Source organism: Trichoplusia ni, unplaced genomic scaffold, assembly GCF_003590095.1.
Source record: "Trichoplusia ni isolate ovarian cell line Hi5 unplaced genomic scaffold, tn1 tig00003485, whole genome shotgun sequence".
Lineage (NCBI taxonomy): Eukaryota > Metazoa > Arthropoda > Insecta > Lepidoptera > Noctuidae > Trichoplusia > Trichoplusia ni.
The window spans coordinates 35,001-50,568 of record NW_020800405.1 but is presented as its reverse complement, the minus strand read 5'-3'; the positions used below and the strand labels follow the sequence as shown (position 1 = coordinate 50,568).

Below are 15,568 nucleotides of genomic sequence, written 5' to 3'. Positions count from 1 at the left end.
TGAATATGATCATTTTGTCGTGCGGGTTCCACAAACATTCAAGACAGAATAAACATTCGTGAACCCCATAACGCTTGTCAAATGAGGAAATAGAACATCTAGAAAATTGAAAAGTCATACAAGAATTAAAGTTACTTTCACAATGCTTATTTACAAATAATGGCTGTAAAATCAATCTCGTCAAAATTGCAGTTACTCGAGTTCAAAAATGGTTACGGCTAATGTTTTTTTACTTGTCGTTTAAAAACCCTAAAATAATTAGTAAAGGTCACCTAGTTATATACAGGGTGACGCTGAGATAAGATGTAACGAAAATCAACCTGTCTGCGGTCAGTTGCGTGATTTTGGGACCGTCCGCTGCGGTGACATGTCTACAAGGATATAAACATTAAGAGGAAACGACATAGGTGTGAGATTCATTTATTTATTTGCTAGATGGCCCACTCTGTGAAAGAATTGAAGTGTGGCTCTTGACTAAATTATTTCTTTCACTATTAATTCACTGGTATAAAAAAGTCAGTATAGTTGAGCTATCTCAGAATCATCTATACTTTAAATATCTAAGAAATAAACAGACAGCGGCTTTCCCCGAGTTACGTCACAACACCTGGTCCTCTGTCTTCCGCAACCAGTTCAAACCAGTAAACTTATTTTTTAATTATCTACCCAAATGGACTGAAGAGCGTCCTGCTCTTGTTGACTTGTGATCTATACTAAAGGTCTCTCCTTAACCTACGTCCATTCACGATATCCATAAAAAGATGTTTAATAGCTGCCACATCTAGTCATCGCTAATCTATGTAAGTGCAAGTAACCGATCCATCACAGAGTCACCGATGTGTACGTGCCTAATTAACGGAAAGCAAGGTCGCGTGATGAAACAGGCCTAAGCACCCACTCTAGTTTGTCACAAAATACCCACATTGCGCAAGCCGAGTTTCTCTTAAGTCATCTTATGTCGCAAATAATTATAGAATTGATTCTAAAGAAGGAGACATTATTTAAAATGTTGTGTAACGATTAATAGGTATTTGCAAATTAAAGACAAGGTCAGGACAATAGTCTTGAGGCATGATTATACGAAGGTACGAGAGCTAGCGTTTAATATAAAAAGATGGAAGAGCGACCAACAAGAGCTAAATAGGTTGATCAAGTTTTCATGCGTGCTATTAATATGGTACTTATTAGTGAATGTCCAGCAAAAATCAATTCTAAAGAGAAACAATTTCGAGCAATATATAATCCTTAATCTCTTTTATTGCGGGCAAGAAACTTTAGAAATCGGAAATCAATTCACGAATTATGTGAATTGAGACATATAACCACAATATATTTTTAAATTAACCCTTCTCACGGTATAAGGAACACCCGCTTTTATTTATGTAACCCATAAATACTTATCACATGCTCGAGTTTAAACTCCAAAGTTGCCACGGCGTCGTCAAGTGGGACATTAAAGCGGGCCCGAGATTGTAAACCCCGTACTTACCATTTACACCTCCAAGACATGCGATCGTAACACGTTGCGTAACAAAATGTATGAAAATTTTCGGGCATCTTAACACGTCCAATTAAAAAATAATTTACCTCAACTTGCACACAACGCCGTCTAGTCTCAGACTATGCAGAGCTTGTATTGAATACATAATATAGATAAATTACACATAGACACAGAAAAAATGATAGTGCTAATCACACAAACATTTGTTCTGGGTGGGATTTGAACCCACAGCCTCTTGTACAGCAGTCAGGGCCAGCAACCACTAGACCACAGGCCAGTCATGTGAACATTTACTGTATTGAACATTTCCTTCAATATCGTAGTAGTTGTTATCGTTAAGGAGACGTGACGTGCCTCGCTTTGGCAGGACCTCATGCCTCGCAAAGATATTTTGATGAGAACGAGATAAATTAATTATAGAGTCGTATGGCCGAACACTAATAAACCGACAAACTTGCTTATCTATACCCCAGTCTAGATTTAGACACGGTAATGACCGGTCGAGCCGCGTCGCGGGTCGCCACTTAATGACGACGCCGATTTAGGCGCACCTACGTATAAGGCTTAAGTTTTGTAAGAAAGCACGAGCTTTATAACACCGATATACATACAATTAATTAATACACTTTTATGTTCAAAACTAAATCAAATTAACACATTTATATCAAAATTTGATATACCCCGATTAATTTCTAACAACAACCAATTAAATTTTTCATTCAGTAGGCGTATTATTGATGAGCATAAGCCATTACTCACAGTTAGTACTATTGCTCCAGTAATTATACATTTATATGATGGTTGGTAGCAACACTTTCAAATGACGAGATAACACAGACTTATCGAATTATTTTATATTCATAAATCGTAATAAACAAATTAAGTACGAGTACATTCGCCGCTGGCGATGAGTAATTATCGAAATAAAGAACAAATTCCATTATCGGATCGTTTCGGCGATGGACGACGTTATCCATCATTTTAATGCGCGTTTACCACAAAACGAGAAACTTATAGCTTGTTTAATGGGGTTGGGTATCGATAATAAGTGTAGTGAGCATCGATAATTGTACGGTAGCCGTGACGATAACCGTCGACACTATTGTGCATAATGTCGTCCAGTATTACTAAATTATACAGTGCATACGCGGGTACTTACTGCCGCCAACCGGTCTTCTCAAGTAGGGTACCTCTGAGGCGTAAGAAAACGGCAGAAATTCTTATCGACAGTTAAATAAAACTACATATAATGTGTTACACTAATAAAGACTTTCAATTCTCTTTTTGTTTGTCCAACGTGGCACATATTTTCTCGTACAATGATTTTCGAAGTTTACTTTGTATAAAAATATTCTGGAACATTGTTAACGCAAATATCTTGATATCTAACACAGTTGTTCAAATGTTTTGCGCGGAACCAAGTGACAAAATCCAGATGCTGCGGACGATCTGACTCGTCACCAGCATATTATAAATACAGCGCGCGCGCAACAAGATTTTCCGTTTAGTTCCTTTATTTTATATTGTCTTATTAAATACTTTTTTATTACCTACTTGTAAATCAACTGTTCAATAACTTATTTAAGATAAATAAAATGTAATTTATAGTGAAACTACATAAAAACTATTAAAAGGTAAGTTAATTTGAAGACCTACTCGCTTTTAGATTGATTGACTGGGCTATTGGTGTTTTGATATAAATAACAAAATTGTATTCCAAACTTCCATTCATAGATTAATTGAATTATGATCGAAAACTTTACTTTACGATGCACTTTTGTAACATTTTATTTTATTGGCTATTCCATATATCTTTCTTTCTTAGGTCTTAAGTGGAATCGACCAGTTATTTGCATCTTGCGGAGTAGTGTGTAAATTCCAGACGAGTTTTCGCAACTAACTCAATTTATAAGATTATAATTTTTCCCACCTCTAATTATGAGATACGTCTAAGTTAAAAGATCAACGTTGAATTAACACATAAGTATTTAATCAAGTCAAGTTAAATCCTAAGGTAGAACTTTTGTTACATAATACTTTTCGTCACACTGTAGTCGGTAAAGAATTAAATGTAAGAGCATTCACAGTACGCTTAAAATATGCGTTCAGCACAAACGAGTGGAAAAAAAAAGCAGTTGCAAGTTGCAAAACAAGAGCAGATGCCGAAATAATGAGGTGCGCGAAAGACACGGGTACTTTGATTAGGGTTGCCACTGAAGTTGAGTAACTTACCTTATATACACTAACTATCTTATGAACCTTTCATCCATGTTTTTCATGCCAGAACATTAACACCACCTATAAGACTATTATACGTATAAGAATTCTCGTTTCTACAAATGAAACAGTTTTTCTATTAATATTGACATAGAGATTTAGTGCTAGGCTCTCAATGTTCAGAATATTGCATACTAGAATTTTCTGACGTACCTACCTACATAGATAGAACCTCCACAAGAACATCCACAAGACAGTACTATTTATCTTCTTAACTCCTCAAAACCCTAGAAAAACTGGCAAAAGACCAATATAAAAAATCAAAACTCGCTACAAATACAGGTCATAAACGTGGGAACCTTATATAAGTGAGTGCGCGGGCGCAGACATGAGGTACGGTTAATTGCACGTGTGATTTATACCAAATTGGGAGGTCTACTTCACTCAGTTTTTCACTCATTGTATGTCTATTTTAATTAGTGCATCGACGTATATTTCTTCATCATACGGATGTGTCATTACACAAAAACAAAATATCACGTGTCGCTCAAAAGTCAAAGTGCTACAAATGATAAATAAAATTCGTTAATAATGGTTCTCTTTACAGTCAAAACTCAAACTGTTGTCTGCAGGCATTGTATAATATGTATATGGTATAATATTTGGAAATTACGCAATAATCCCAAGGAAAAAAGCAAATAAAAAGTCATCCAATTTTTTATTTTGGAAATTTGTCTGCTGGACCAAATAGATACCAATACTCTATTACAAATGTATGTAACCTTACCATTTTTCTTTATTAAATACTAACGATTTCTCAAATGTCAGCAAATAATGAATAATTCATACGACATAGCAATGTAAACAAAATTATGACAACATCTACCAATGGAATAACACCCTTGCGTCGCCCGAGGCCGACTCACGTCTCTCAATAATAGACGCATTGAAAGGTACTGATGATAAACATAAAGAAGCCAGATAACAAGACCTCCCCACCCCCGCCTCGCATACTTATTTATGAATACAAGGGGACTGTAATCACATGATTGGGGTCTGAATAAATTGGTCGGTTGTCGGTCACCGCGTTTTCACTCTCTATGCCATCCCGCTAGGTGATTTTCTATCGTGATACAGTTTTTCATTCGGTTGCTACGCGACCAGTTTCACTGATTCTTGTCAACTATAACTGTTGTGTTGTGTTCAATGTCGGTTATTTTTTGACAAATCCATCGAAATTCATTTTAATTGGAATCGTTAGAAAGCCTGTTATTCTTTTTAGATTCAGAACTTTTTTTCTCTTTTTGTTTCTGTGAAAAAGAAGATGTCACGATTAAAAAAGAAGATCCTTTTATCAAAATCCTAAACAATGGAGTTTCCAAATATTGTACCGTGACTCTCTTGGTATGTTACACTACAAAAACGTAGTAAGTATTTCTCCTTTAAAAATATGTGCAAAAATATATTTTCTTGTTAAAACTTAGTGATTCAAAATAAAACAAAATGTAAAACAGTTTCCAAAAAACATCGAGTGCTACTCTACGGCGACTGAATACTGAAATTAGCCTACTTTCTTGACCCAAGATGGGTGCGTAGCGTTTTTCTTGAAGCAAAAAGCTTGTTAGCGGTACGAAATAAAACGAGAGCGGACTGCGCGTACGCACCCAACTAAATGTTAAGATATTTATACACAAAACACCAAATTAGAACATTTTAGTTGGCTATCGTATGTAGTTAAAAAATAAAATAATAAATGATGGAAAAAGTTTTATCATCATTATAAAGTTCATCCTTAAATCATTATAAAGCTATGAAAGTTTGGAAAATGATTTCATTTAATTGAAACAATTTATTCAATTTAGTAAACGAGATTTTTCAAAAGTCGATAATATTAGTTCTCATTGCTGGTGTGGAAAACTCAAATAAAATTACATCGTCCATTGTATCTTCCATACAAAGTCCTTTACTTCCGATGTAGGTAATAAAAAAACAAAATATGTAATAATTACAGCCGCAGCCATGTTCAGATCTATATTTTAATTCAAGGTACACATCAATTATACATACCGATAAAAAAACTGTCAATATGACAACCACATATTTGCTGCACAGTTCGCTTGCAAAGAACAATTAAAATATTACACATAGCTCTCATAGTTTGCCGCTCATAAAACGGCGAGGGTAAGAAAAAATCTTCACATACCTTTTATACTGAAACTAGGTCTAAAATATCAATGCATTCTTGATCTAAGCTTATAAATAAACAATTATTACGGAGGCTTAGATAGCCGAGTTAAACGCCCCGCTGCGAGAGATTTGCAGGAATAAATGACGATCGCCTGTCAAATTCCAATGTTAATACTTTGTAGGTGCATGCTATGGGCTGCTTAAATAACGCAAATATTCAACAACAATAAATATTGTAATCGCAACAGTGTAATGACACCACAATGAAGACAATGATTTGTTTGCATGAATTGCATCACAATTTAACTAAAACTTGCCTTTTTTTCTTTGCTGTTTTAGATTCAAGTACAATGCCTATCAATGTGAAGAAAGACAAAAATGTCAAGTGCGAGTCGGACTAGGTTTTCTCGTAATAAGAACGGTAGCTTAAGTTTAATTTTTTTGTTAGCAGCAACAGAAACAAATAGTCTACGAAACAAATAGTCGAAAAACCCCGAAAATTTACAGAATTTAGTCAAACAATATCTTTGTTGTTATAAATATACCTCGAATATTAATAAACCAGTTTTGTTTGATGAAGTATTTAATACATTAATAAAGGCCCCGATGTAAGAGTGAGCATTACTTGTGCAACATTGTTGCATGTAAATTGAAATCAATGACCCTTTAAGTGGAGCACCCTCAAGTGTCGTACGATTAGAATTATTGAGTATAATGTATCAACCGGTCGTGTGAGGTGTCAACCGTAAAACCGTACCTACGTACGTATCCACTACATATTTGTAACGCTGTTTTCTTTGACATACGTACTTTAAAAGAAGACATAAATAACAGCCTGACGATCCCGTGGGTTTTGTACAAATAGGGAATAGGGAAAAACAAAATCGTTGCCCATCAAATGACCAAACGGTTGATTAAGATACATATATTTATTTTTCTTCTTTCATACAGCATCAGAAAGAAATTTCAAAGGTCTTTACGGTTTATGAGTTACAAACGGAAAGAGGCTCAGACATTGGAGCCTTGGTAATATTGTTCTTTTTAACCCTTGGGGTAGAGAACCCTAAAAAGCTTTGTTTTTAATGGTTATAGCAATTACATTTAAGTGGCAAACTTATAAGTGTCAATAATTCTTGTGTCAACTTAACTTCCATAAGACCGTAATACTCATTGCTACCAAAATTATTGACGTAAAATTAGAAGCACCTATTCTGCTGTACCGTATCACATAGCTATGCATGTATATATAGACATTGTACATACCTAGTAGGCACAGTAAGTGTGATTTCATACGGTCCTGCGGTTACAAAAGAAGCGATCTGTGCAACCACACCGATTGATTTCTATTCCCCGCTATTGTGAGCCGTATCTCTGATGGGAAAGTAATTTGCCACAAATAAACTAGTTGCCAAACACAACGGAATGCATTCATACGTTTTGTAAGCGACAATTAACGTGTTCGTGATTGGCCGCAGGTGGGCTTTTGTGGGGGTATAGCTACAGAAATAGATGACGGAAATTAAATAAATAATACGCACCTAAAACACCTCGCCCCGTTTTAAAAAGTGTTCTTTTTGGGAGTCGCTTGCTTACATAAAAATGCTTAATTACAATTACCTTATGAAATGCTTAAGAATTTTATTTTATCTATATATTTGGTTTTATTAAACGTCCAAATCTTATTAAAATCTCTGTTTGTTTAGTATTCGGGAATCTCTGAATTTTTTGCACAGACGCAGTCCACATCCAGTTCAAAATTTTAACCGTTACTTAATTTCACGAAAATTGTCATACTATTTTCGACTCAACCGTTTTTGGGTAAAACTATAAAATAAATACTCTTTTCCACAATTATTCTACGTTCATAAGTAGCTTGAGAAATAATTTAAGTATTGAGAAACAATCAGACATCGAATTGATTCCAGATTCCGTCACCGCTTCCAATAATTATCTCGGAAACCGCATTTGTTTTATTACACTGAGGTTCTAATGCTAATTTTGTGGTCCTAATCCTAAAGTACTTTAATTAGAATAATATATTGGATCGCATTTATCTATACAAAGCTAATCAGCTACTTAGAACATTAAACTTGTATCTATTAGGCATCAATTTATATAAACTTCAGTGTAATTCACTCTTAAGTAAATAGTTGTAAGTAAATCAAATGACTGTAACGATGTTCGTAGTTCAAAAAGAAGTTTATCTATACTAATATATAAAGCTGAAGAGTTTGTTTGTTTGTTTGAACGCGCTAATCTCAGGAACTACTTGTTCAAATTGAAAAATTCTCTATGTTAAATAGACCATTCATCGAGGAAGGTTTAGGCTATATACTCGTACCATCACGCTGCGACTAATAGGAGGGAAGGTACAATGAAAAATGTGGAAAAAAAAAACGGGGAAAATTATTCATCATCGAGGGCTATCGTTCAATAATTCCTAACTTATATCTTCCAACCACGCGAATGAAGTCGCGGGCAACAGCTAGTTGATAATAAAGTAACAAATCTAACAATTTATTACCAAACTTTAATAAATAAAGTTGTAATAACACAAAATAAATCACGTATATTCCACGTTATAATTAATATACCATATAACAAACTACCAACCAACAACATGAACTGCGTAATGCACATGTGAATGAATTTCCAGCATCTAGGCAAACCTGTAACCGATCCCAATGCATTACTAATACACTCACTACACAGCCAACATGATAATACATCATAAGTATGTATTATTCATATGACGACTTGATATTTTGATGTCGTAACGCAAGTTTGCTGCGCCGTTTTTGCTCTGTGCCCACTCGAGATTTATATCGAAGTAATAAATGTATCATAAATATATGGAATTGATTCTATATGGAACGTTCTCAACGCTTATAGTCGTAATTTGGCTTGAAAAAATGATAGATTCATTGATATAACACGGTCGGAATTCTTTGATATGTGAATTTGTTTTTGTGTAAGGATTTCAGGTTTTGAAGAGTTAATAACGGCATGTGGTGGGTGGTTTTGCAATTGTTACGATATTGAAGCGAAGAAGTATTATTTTACGGGATTTTTTATGTGGTTCAACATAAAACAACGGTTTTTTTAATCCACACATTTTTCATGTTTGATGTATCTGTAAAACGGATTGAATTATTTAAATTTTGTGTGTTTAGTATTAAAGACAAATTAAGTGCAACGGTAGGAACCGTTGCACTTAATTGACCTGTTTGATAAAAATCGGTCGATTGATTTAAAAGTTGCGGGGGAGCCATTCAAAAGTTGAAAACGGAATGGAAAGTTAAAAAACTTTCGCACCTACCCCTCCTTTTGCGAAAAGGATTAACAAGCGTCTTTCCTTTGGTTAGTTATGAGGTACATTTTCCATATATTTTATCACAAAAAAGTAAAACCAAATAGAATACTGACCCGTACCGCACCCTCATCGCACTTGGTACCACACACAAACTTATTAAGCAACCTCTAGGTGCTCTTTGCCATAACAAATGACTGCGCAGGAGTCTTAGAAGAAAGGCGAAGCCACATCAGGTCACGAACGACACACATCTCTTAATTCAACACGTTATCACGCACGACTATCGCTCATTATTATTTGTTAAGATGTCACTTTAAGTTATAGTCAAAATGCAACTGATGTATATGTTGCGTATGAGTTGCATAACAACTCGCATACTAACTAGCATGTCTTTTGGTCTAGTAAATTATTATGTACTTATTTGTGGATATGAGCACTGAAAGGTAGAATTGATTTAAAGTAATTCGTTATTGTTTATAAATCGCTACTTTATCTGTTGGACCTACAAAGTTTGAATAAAATAATCAGCGCGGCATCTCCTTTGTTCCAAATACTTCTTCAAGCTTTTTGAAATTTGGAAGTTTAGATTAAGCCACAAAAAGGCGAAGGCAAACAATATTTAAACCAACAGAAAGGAACAGAAACCAATGAATATGTACTCAGCAACACAACAGCCGCATTCTCTCTACCAATCAAGCACATTACAACTAATTCAAACTTCAAAATAACAACACTAGAATATGTTGTTTTCTTGGAAAAACTATTTGAGTGTTAAGTGCTTATACCACCCGTGAAGAGATGGATACTCGCGTGCCTCGTGACTGGGGTAATGTTGTTCGGTCTAAGGCACATATTTATGCATTCAAACACGGCATCAATCATTCTAATGAGCCAGCGGCCGGTAGGCAGGTACGGGTGTAGCTGCCTCGGGCGCGGGCCGTCACGTGACTACAATAGTGATGTACCCGTCTATTGGGAAAGTGTCGATAGATTGGACGAAGATTCATTGCATTTGAAATTTTATTCATGTGATTTGGAATTTAACCTTTTTTTATAGTCTGTTTTACAACATTGTTTTAATTATATTATCAGTTATGAAAATAAAGTGTTTTTTGAAGAATGTAAGAAAACAATATTGTTATATTGTATTTAAGGCAGTACAACAAAATCTATTACGAATATAATGGAAATACCACAAACTTGAAAGACAGGTTTGCTATAATCTGATATATAGTGATATCTAGATACCTATAACCTAAAATATTGGTATTCAGCGGTAGCTTAGTTTACAGCAGCTTAATAATATGAATTATTTAAATATGCTTATGTCAAATATAAGCGTATTAAACCTACGGTATTGTGGTCGTTGAGAGGCGTAAATTAGAATTTTACATCAAATAATATCTTATTTGACTTAAATAAACAACGCAATGAACATATTTGTGCTAATACGTTGTATTAACGTATTCGTATTGAGTGTTTATCGATATCGATACTTAAGTGATGAAATAGACCCTATTTAACATAGCAGTGATATTCAACTAACAAGTTTAGCAATGAAGGAAAGAAAGCTGCCCGGAGCGTCCGGCGCTATTCACAAATTGGCACGAGCTAGGCACGCGTTGCGTCTCCGCACTATAACGTATCATCTCCCTTCGAACTACAATGAAAATTCAACTATAAAGTAACACATTTAAGTCCGTTTTAGGACAACAATAACGTGATACATATATGGTGTTTTAAAATCAGATGAGTTACAAAGATTGAATGGCGCAGTGCAATGATACCGTAGAGCCATTAGTAAGAGCAAAAAGGATGGAATTCTTTCGATTGTGTTTTGTTTATTTTCTCTTTGATTAATACCCGCTTGGTATGCTAATTATTGCGTTAAGCAAATATGAAGCAGCTGGGCCGGAGTAATCAAGAACATTTTGGAATTAGAGAGTTTTGTGAAGGCATAGAGAGTGGACTAAGAAATTAAACAAATTTATCTGTGCAATAATTATGTTAACAAATTGGAAGACGTTAATATGATAATAAATCAATTGTGGCTTAAACTAACAACTTTTCATCTTAAATGTTTTGTTCATTTGTTTTTAAACGCAGTGGTTGTAAACGATCTAAATGAACTTTACTATAAAGATACCTTAGGATACTAAAATATGCAATAATTAATACGTCCAACGTGGGCAGGTAGTAGGTACCCACGTCGAACGCCCAGAAGCACCTGTCAAAATACTCAAACTCATTAAGCTCCCTACAATCAATAATGCTAATAAAAGCAAAACATTAAACGGTTTAAATACTCCAGTGCACGACATTAATTAACTTTCACATTAGCAGGTTGGCTATACAATCAATTAGATGTAATCATCTCATCAGAAAAGGCCTGGAGGTAAGCATTAGCCGGTCAAAACAGTGAGCTATTCTCATTTTTCTTGAGTAATTAGTACTATGAGTATTTATCAGGGTATAGTCATTTGTTTTCTATGGCCAACGCTTTTGACAATTAACGATAAGGTAAGTCATTGTTCAATTGTTTCATTTCAGTTCTAGAGTAATGCTAAATTATTTTTATGTTTCTTACTTCTTTTATATATTTAGTTAGAATGTAGGTACTGTGTTGATGAAATTTGTGAACAGTACTTCAATTAATGTGCAATGAATTATTTGATAAATTATATATAACAAAGCTTGATACAATAGTTCCTCGACCACAAAGGATAAACTTAAATAGCGTGTTAGCAGAGGCACTGCAGATCATCCAGAAAACCTCACTCTATTTCCCTTACAAACATATATTTAAAAGCTCTTCTATCCAACATATACGAATTACCATCATTAAAGAAACATACAGAATCGATACAAGAGCTACCTCAATAAAGGCCTAGAATAGCCTGGAATAAAAAACATTTATTTGCCTTGTACAGGAGTGCCCAACCTGTGTACCGCGTCAATAAAGTAGTATATACAAAACAAAGAGCAACAACAAATCCGATGACGGCCGAAAAAGATTGGGAACCCCTGACCTAAGTGGAAACATACGACTATCAACATTTCAAGTGATTAGTGCTAAGATTCGAAGTTACATATTCTGTAACTGCAAGTTCAACCTTAGCACTTAACCTTAGATTAATTAACACCACAGTTAGTTGGACTGTTGTTTATTTAGAGAGCTCGTAATTTTGCTTAAGCTTCTGTAGATGTGGTTCTATTATGTTTAAGAGTATGTTTTTAGAGAAAGGTTTTGCACTAACAACGAAAAAAAATTACACACGTCGTTTAAGATGATCAACACACATACATATTATTATATATATATATATAAGTGTATATATATATATTAGTATGTAAGTGTGTAGTACTGTGTGTGTTGTGCGTTTGTGTAACTTCAACTGTGTGGACCGTCGGTTCGTAACAACGTTACGATTCGTTAACGGTTCAAATGTTATAAAATATGACTTTAATCGTGACGTGATCGATTCAAACGCGCACGGATACGCTAATGTGAATCTTTCGCGAGTTCAATCACGATTATTTATTTTTGTGTAAATAGTATTGTTCTATATACGCATTATTATATGATTACATATATAAACTAAACAATGAATATAGTGAATACGGACTCTGTACAATCCGGGCAATTAAATCGTTGTTTGACGTATTTTATTATGTTAACCGAGATTATTATTAAAGTGAATGAAATCGTGTCTCGATACGAACGTTCACCATCGGGGTTTTTTCATTATATTGTACCCTTATAGGCGTCGTCGTAGTCGTCGTCGTCGTCGTCGAAAACAATATTCGTCTCAATTATTATACGAGCTCGCCCGTACAAGCGTCTGCGTTAATCCGTCGACGCGCGGGAATGAGGATTTCTCGTAAGTATCGATATAGAGAGAGGACGGTATACGTGTGTACCACCGCAATCGAAAATCGAAACGAACGAGAACGTCTTTCATATGAATGAAGCTCCCTGGTTGATCCTGCCAGTAGTTATATGCTTGTCTCAAAGATTAAGCCATGCATGTCTCAGTGCAAGCCGTATTAAGGCGATACCGCGAATGGCTCAATATATCAGTTTTGGTTCCTTAGATCTTACTCAGTTACTTGGATAACTGTGGTAATTCTAGAGCTAATACATGCAATCAGAACTCTGACCAGTGATGGGATGAGTGCTTTTATTAGATCAAAACCAATCGACGGATGGCCATGTGTCTGAAGTCGTTAATTTTGATGAATCTGGATAACTTTTGCCGATCGCATGGTCCAGTACCGGCGACGCATCTTTCAAATGTCTGCCTTATCAACTTTCGATGGTAGTTTCTGCGACTACCATGGTTGTCACGGGTAACGGGGAATCAGGGTTCGATTCCGGAGAGGGAGCCTGAGAAACGGCTACCACATCCAAGGAAGGCAGCAGGCGCGCAAATTACCCACTCCCGGCACGGGGAGGTAGTGACGAAAAATAACGATACGGGACTCTTACGAGGCCTCGTAATCGGAATGAGTACACTTTAAATATTTTAACGAGGAACAATTGGAGGGCAAGTCTGGTGCCAGCAGCCGCGGTAATTCCAGCTCCAATAGCGTATACTAAAATTGTTGCGGTTAAAAAGCTCGTAGTTGCATTTGTGCGCCGCGCTGTCGGTGCACCGCATCCGCGGTGATACTGACACGTCTGCGGAGCATATCGTCGGTGAGCCGGCGGTAATACGCCGGTTCAATATCAAAATCCTATCGCGGTGCTCTTCGGTGAGTGTCGAGGTGGGCCGACAATTTTACTTTGAACAAATTAGAGTGCTCAAAGCGGGCTCAAAATGCTGCTTGAATATTTCGTGCATGGAATAATAGAATATGATCTCGGTTCTATTTTGTTGGTTTTCAGAACTCCGAGGTAATGATTAATAGGGATAACTGGGGGCATTCGTATTGCGACGTTAGAGGTGAAATTCTTGGATCGTCGCAAGACGAACATCAGCGAAAGCATTTGCCAAAGGTGTTTTCATCAATCAAGAACGAAAGTTAGAGGTTCGAAGGCGATTAGATACCGCCCTAGTTCTAACCGTAAATATGTCATCTAGCGATCCGCCGACGTTACTACAATGGCTCGGCGGGCAGCTTCCGGGAAACCAAAGATTTTGGACTCCGGGGGGAGTATGGTTGCAAAGCTGAAACTTAAAGGAATTGACGGAAGGGCACCACCAGGAGTGGAGCCTGCGGCTTAATTTGACTCAACACGGGAAATCTCACCAGGCCCGGACACCGGAAGGATTGACAGATTAACAGCTCTTTCTTGATTCGGTGGGTGGTGGTGCATGGCCGTTCTTAGTTGGTGGAGCGATTTGTCTGGTTAATTCCGGTAACGAACGAGACTCTAGCCTGCTAAATAGGCGTCGTCATTTAGGTGTGCGTGGCTACGCGTCACGCAACTCACTGGCGACGTATTAAAATTCTTCTTAGAGGGACCGGCGGCTTCGAGCCGCACGAGATTGAGCAATAACAGGTCTGTGATGCCCTTAGATGTCCTGGGCCGCACGCGCGCTACACTGAAGGAATCAGCATGTTCTCCCTGGCCTAGAGGCCCGGGCAACCCGCTGAAACTCCTTCGTGCTGGGGATTGGGGTTTGCAATTATCCCCCATAAACGAGGAATTCCTAGTAAGCGCGAGTCATAAGCTCGCGTTGATTACGTCCCTGCCCTTTGTACACACCGCCCGTCGCTACTACCGATTGAATGATTTAGTGAGGTCTTCGGACCGACACGCGGTGGCTTCACGGCCGTCGGCGTTGCTGGGAAGTTGACCAAACTTGATCATTTAGAGGAAGTAAAAGTCGTAACAAGGTTTCCGTAGGGGAACCTGCGGAAGGATCATTAACGATGTACCGTTTTAACGTGCACTGCGTACGCGAAACGATGTCACATTAATGTTCTCCAAATACTTAAAACGTTCGTCGACACTTTTATCCAATCGTATCGATGAACTTTTAAAAAGAGACCGAACCGACAGGCGTTCCATGGCTTAACTGTCCGGGCGCGCCGGTCGTTCGTCTCGCGTCGCGTACAATCGAGAGTTTTATGCTTCGTTACGATACGGTTTAACATAAAATCCGCAAACCGTGAGAAACATATAAGCTTTAGGTGGATACGCGTTCGTTAACGTTCACTCTCTCTCGTTGCAGATTACGCGGTGTTCCGCGACGGGGGTAAATGTTTTTTTTTTTTTTTTTTTAGATATATTAAAAAAAAAAAAATTCTTTATTTATCGTAACATGGGTAATAATTTTGTAAAACTATTACCCTGGACGGTGGATCACTTGGCTCGCGGGTCGATGAAGAACGCAGTTAAC

The 15,568-nt window shown here is 36.8% G+C and overlaps 2 non-coding genes across 2 annotated transcripts in view; both read left to right on the top strand.

The window, feature by feature from the left end:
• Positions 1–13,191: 13,191 nt before the first annotated feature.
• LOC113507933 lies at positions 13,192–15,095 on the top strand. Its single transcript, XR_003401940.1, has one exon. It is a non-coding gene; the product is annotated as a small subunit ribosomal RNA (ribosomal RNA).
• A 420-nt stretch (positions 15,096–15,515) lies between these two features.
• Positions 15,516–15,568, top strand: part of LOC113507937 — a 157-nt gene continuing 104 nt past the window's right edge. Inside the window, exon 1 of the ribosomal RNA XR_003401943.1 lies at positions 15,516–15,568. This exon is cut by the window's right edge and continues 104 nt beyond it. This is a non-coding gene — a ribosomal RNA (5.8S ribosomal RNA).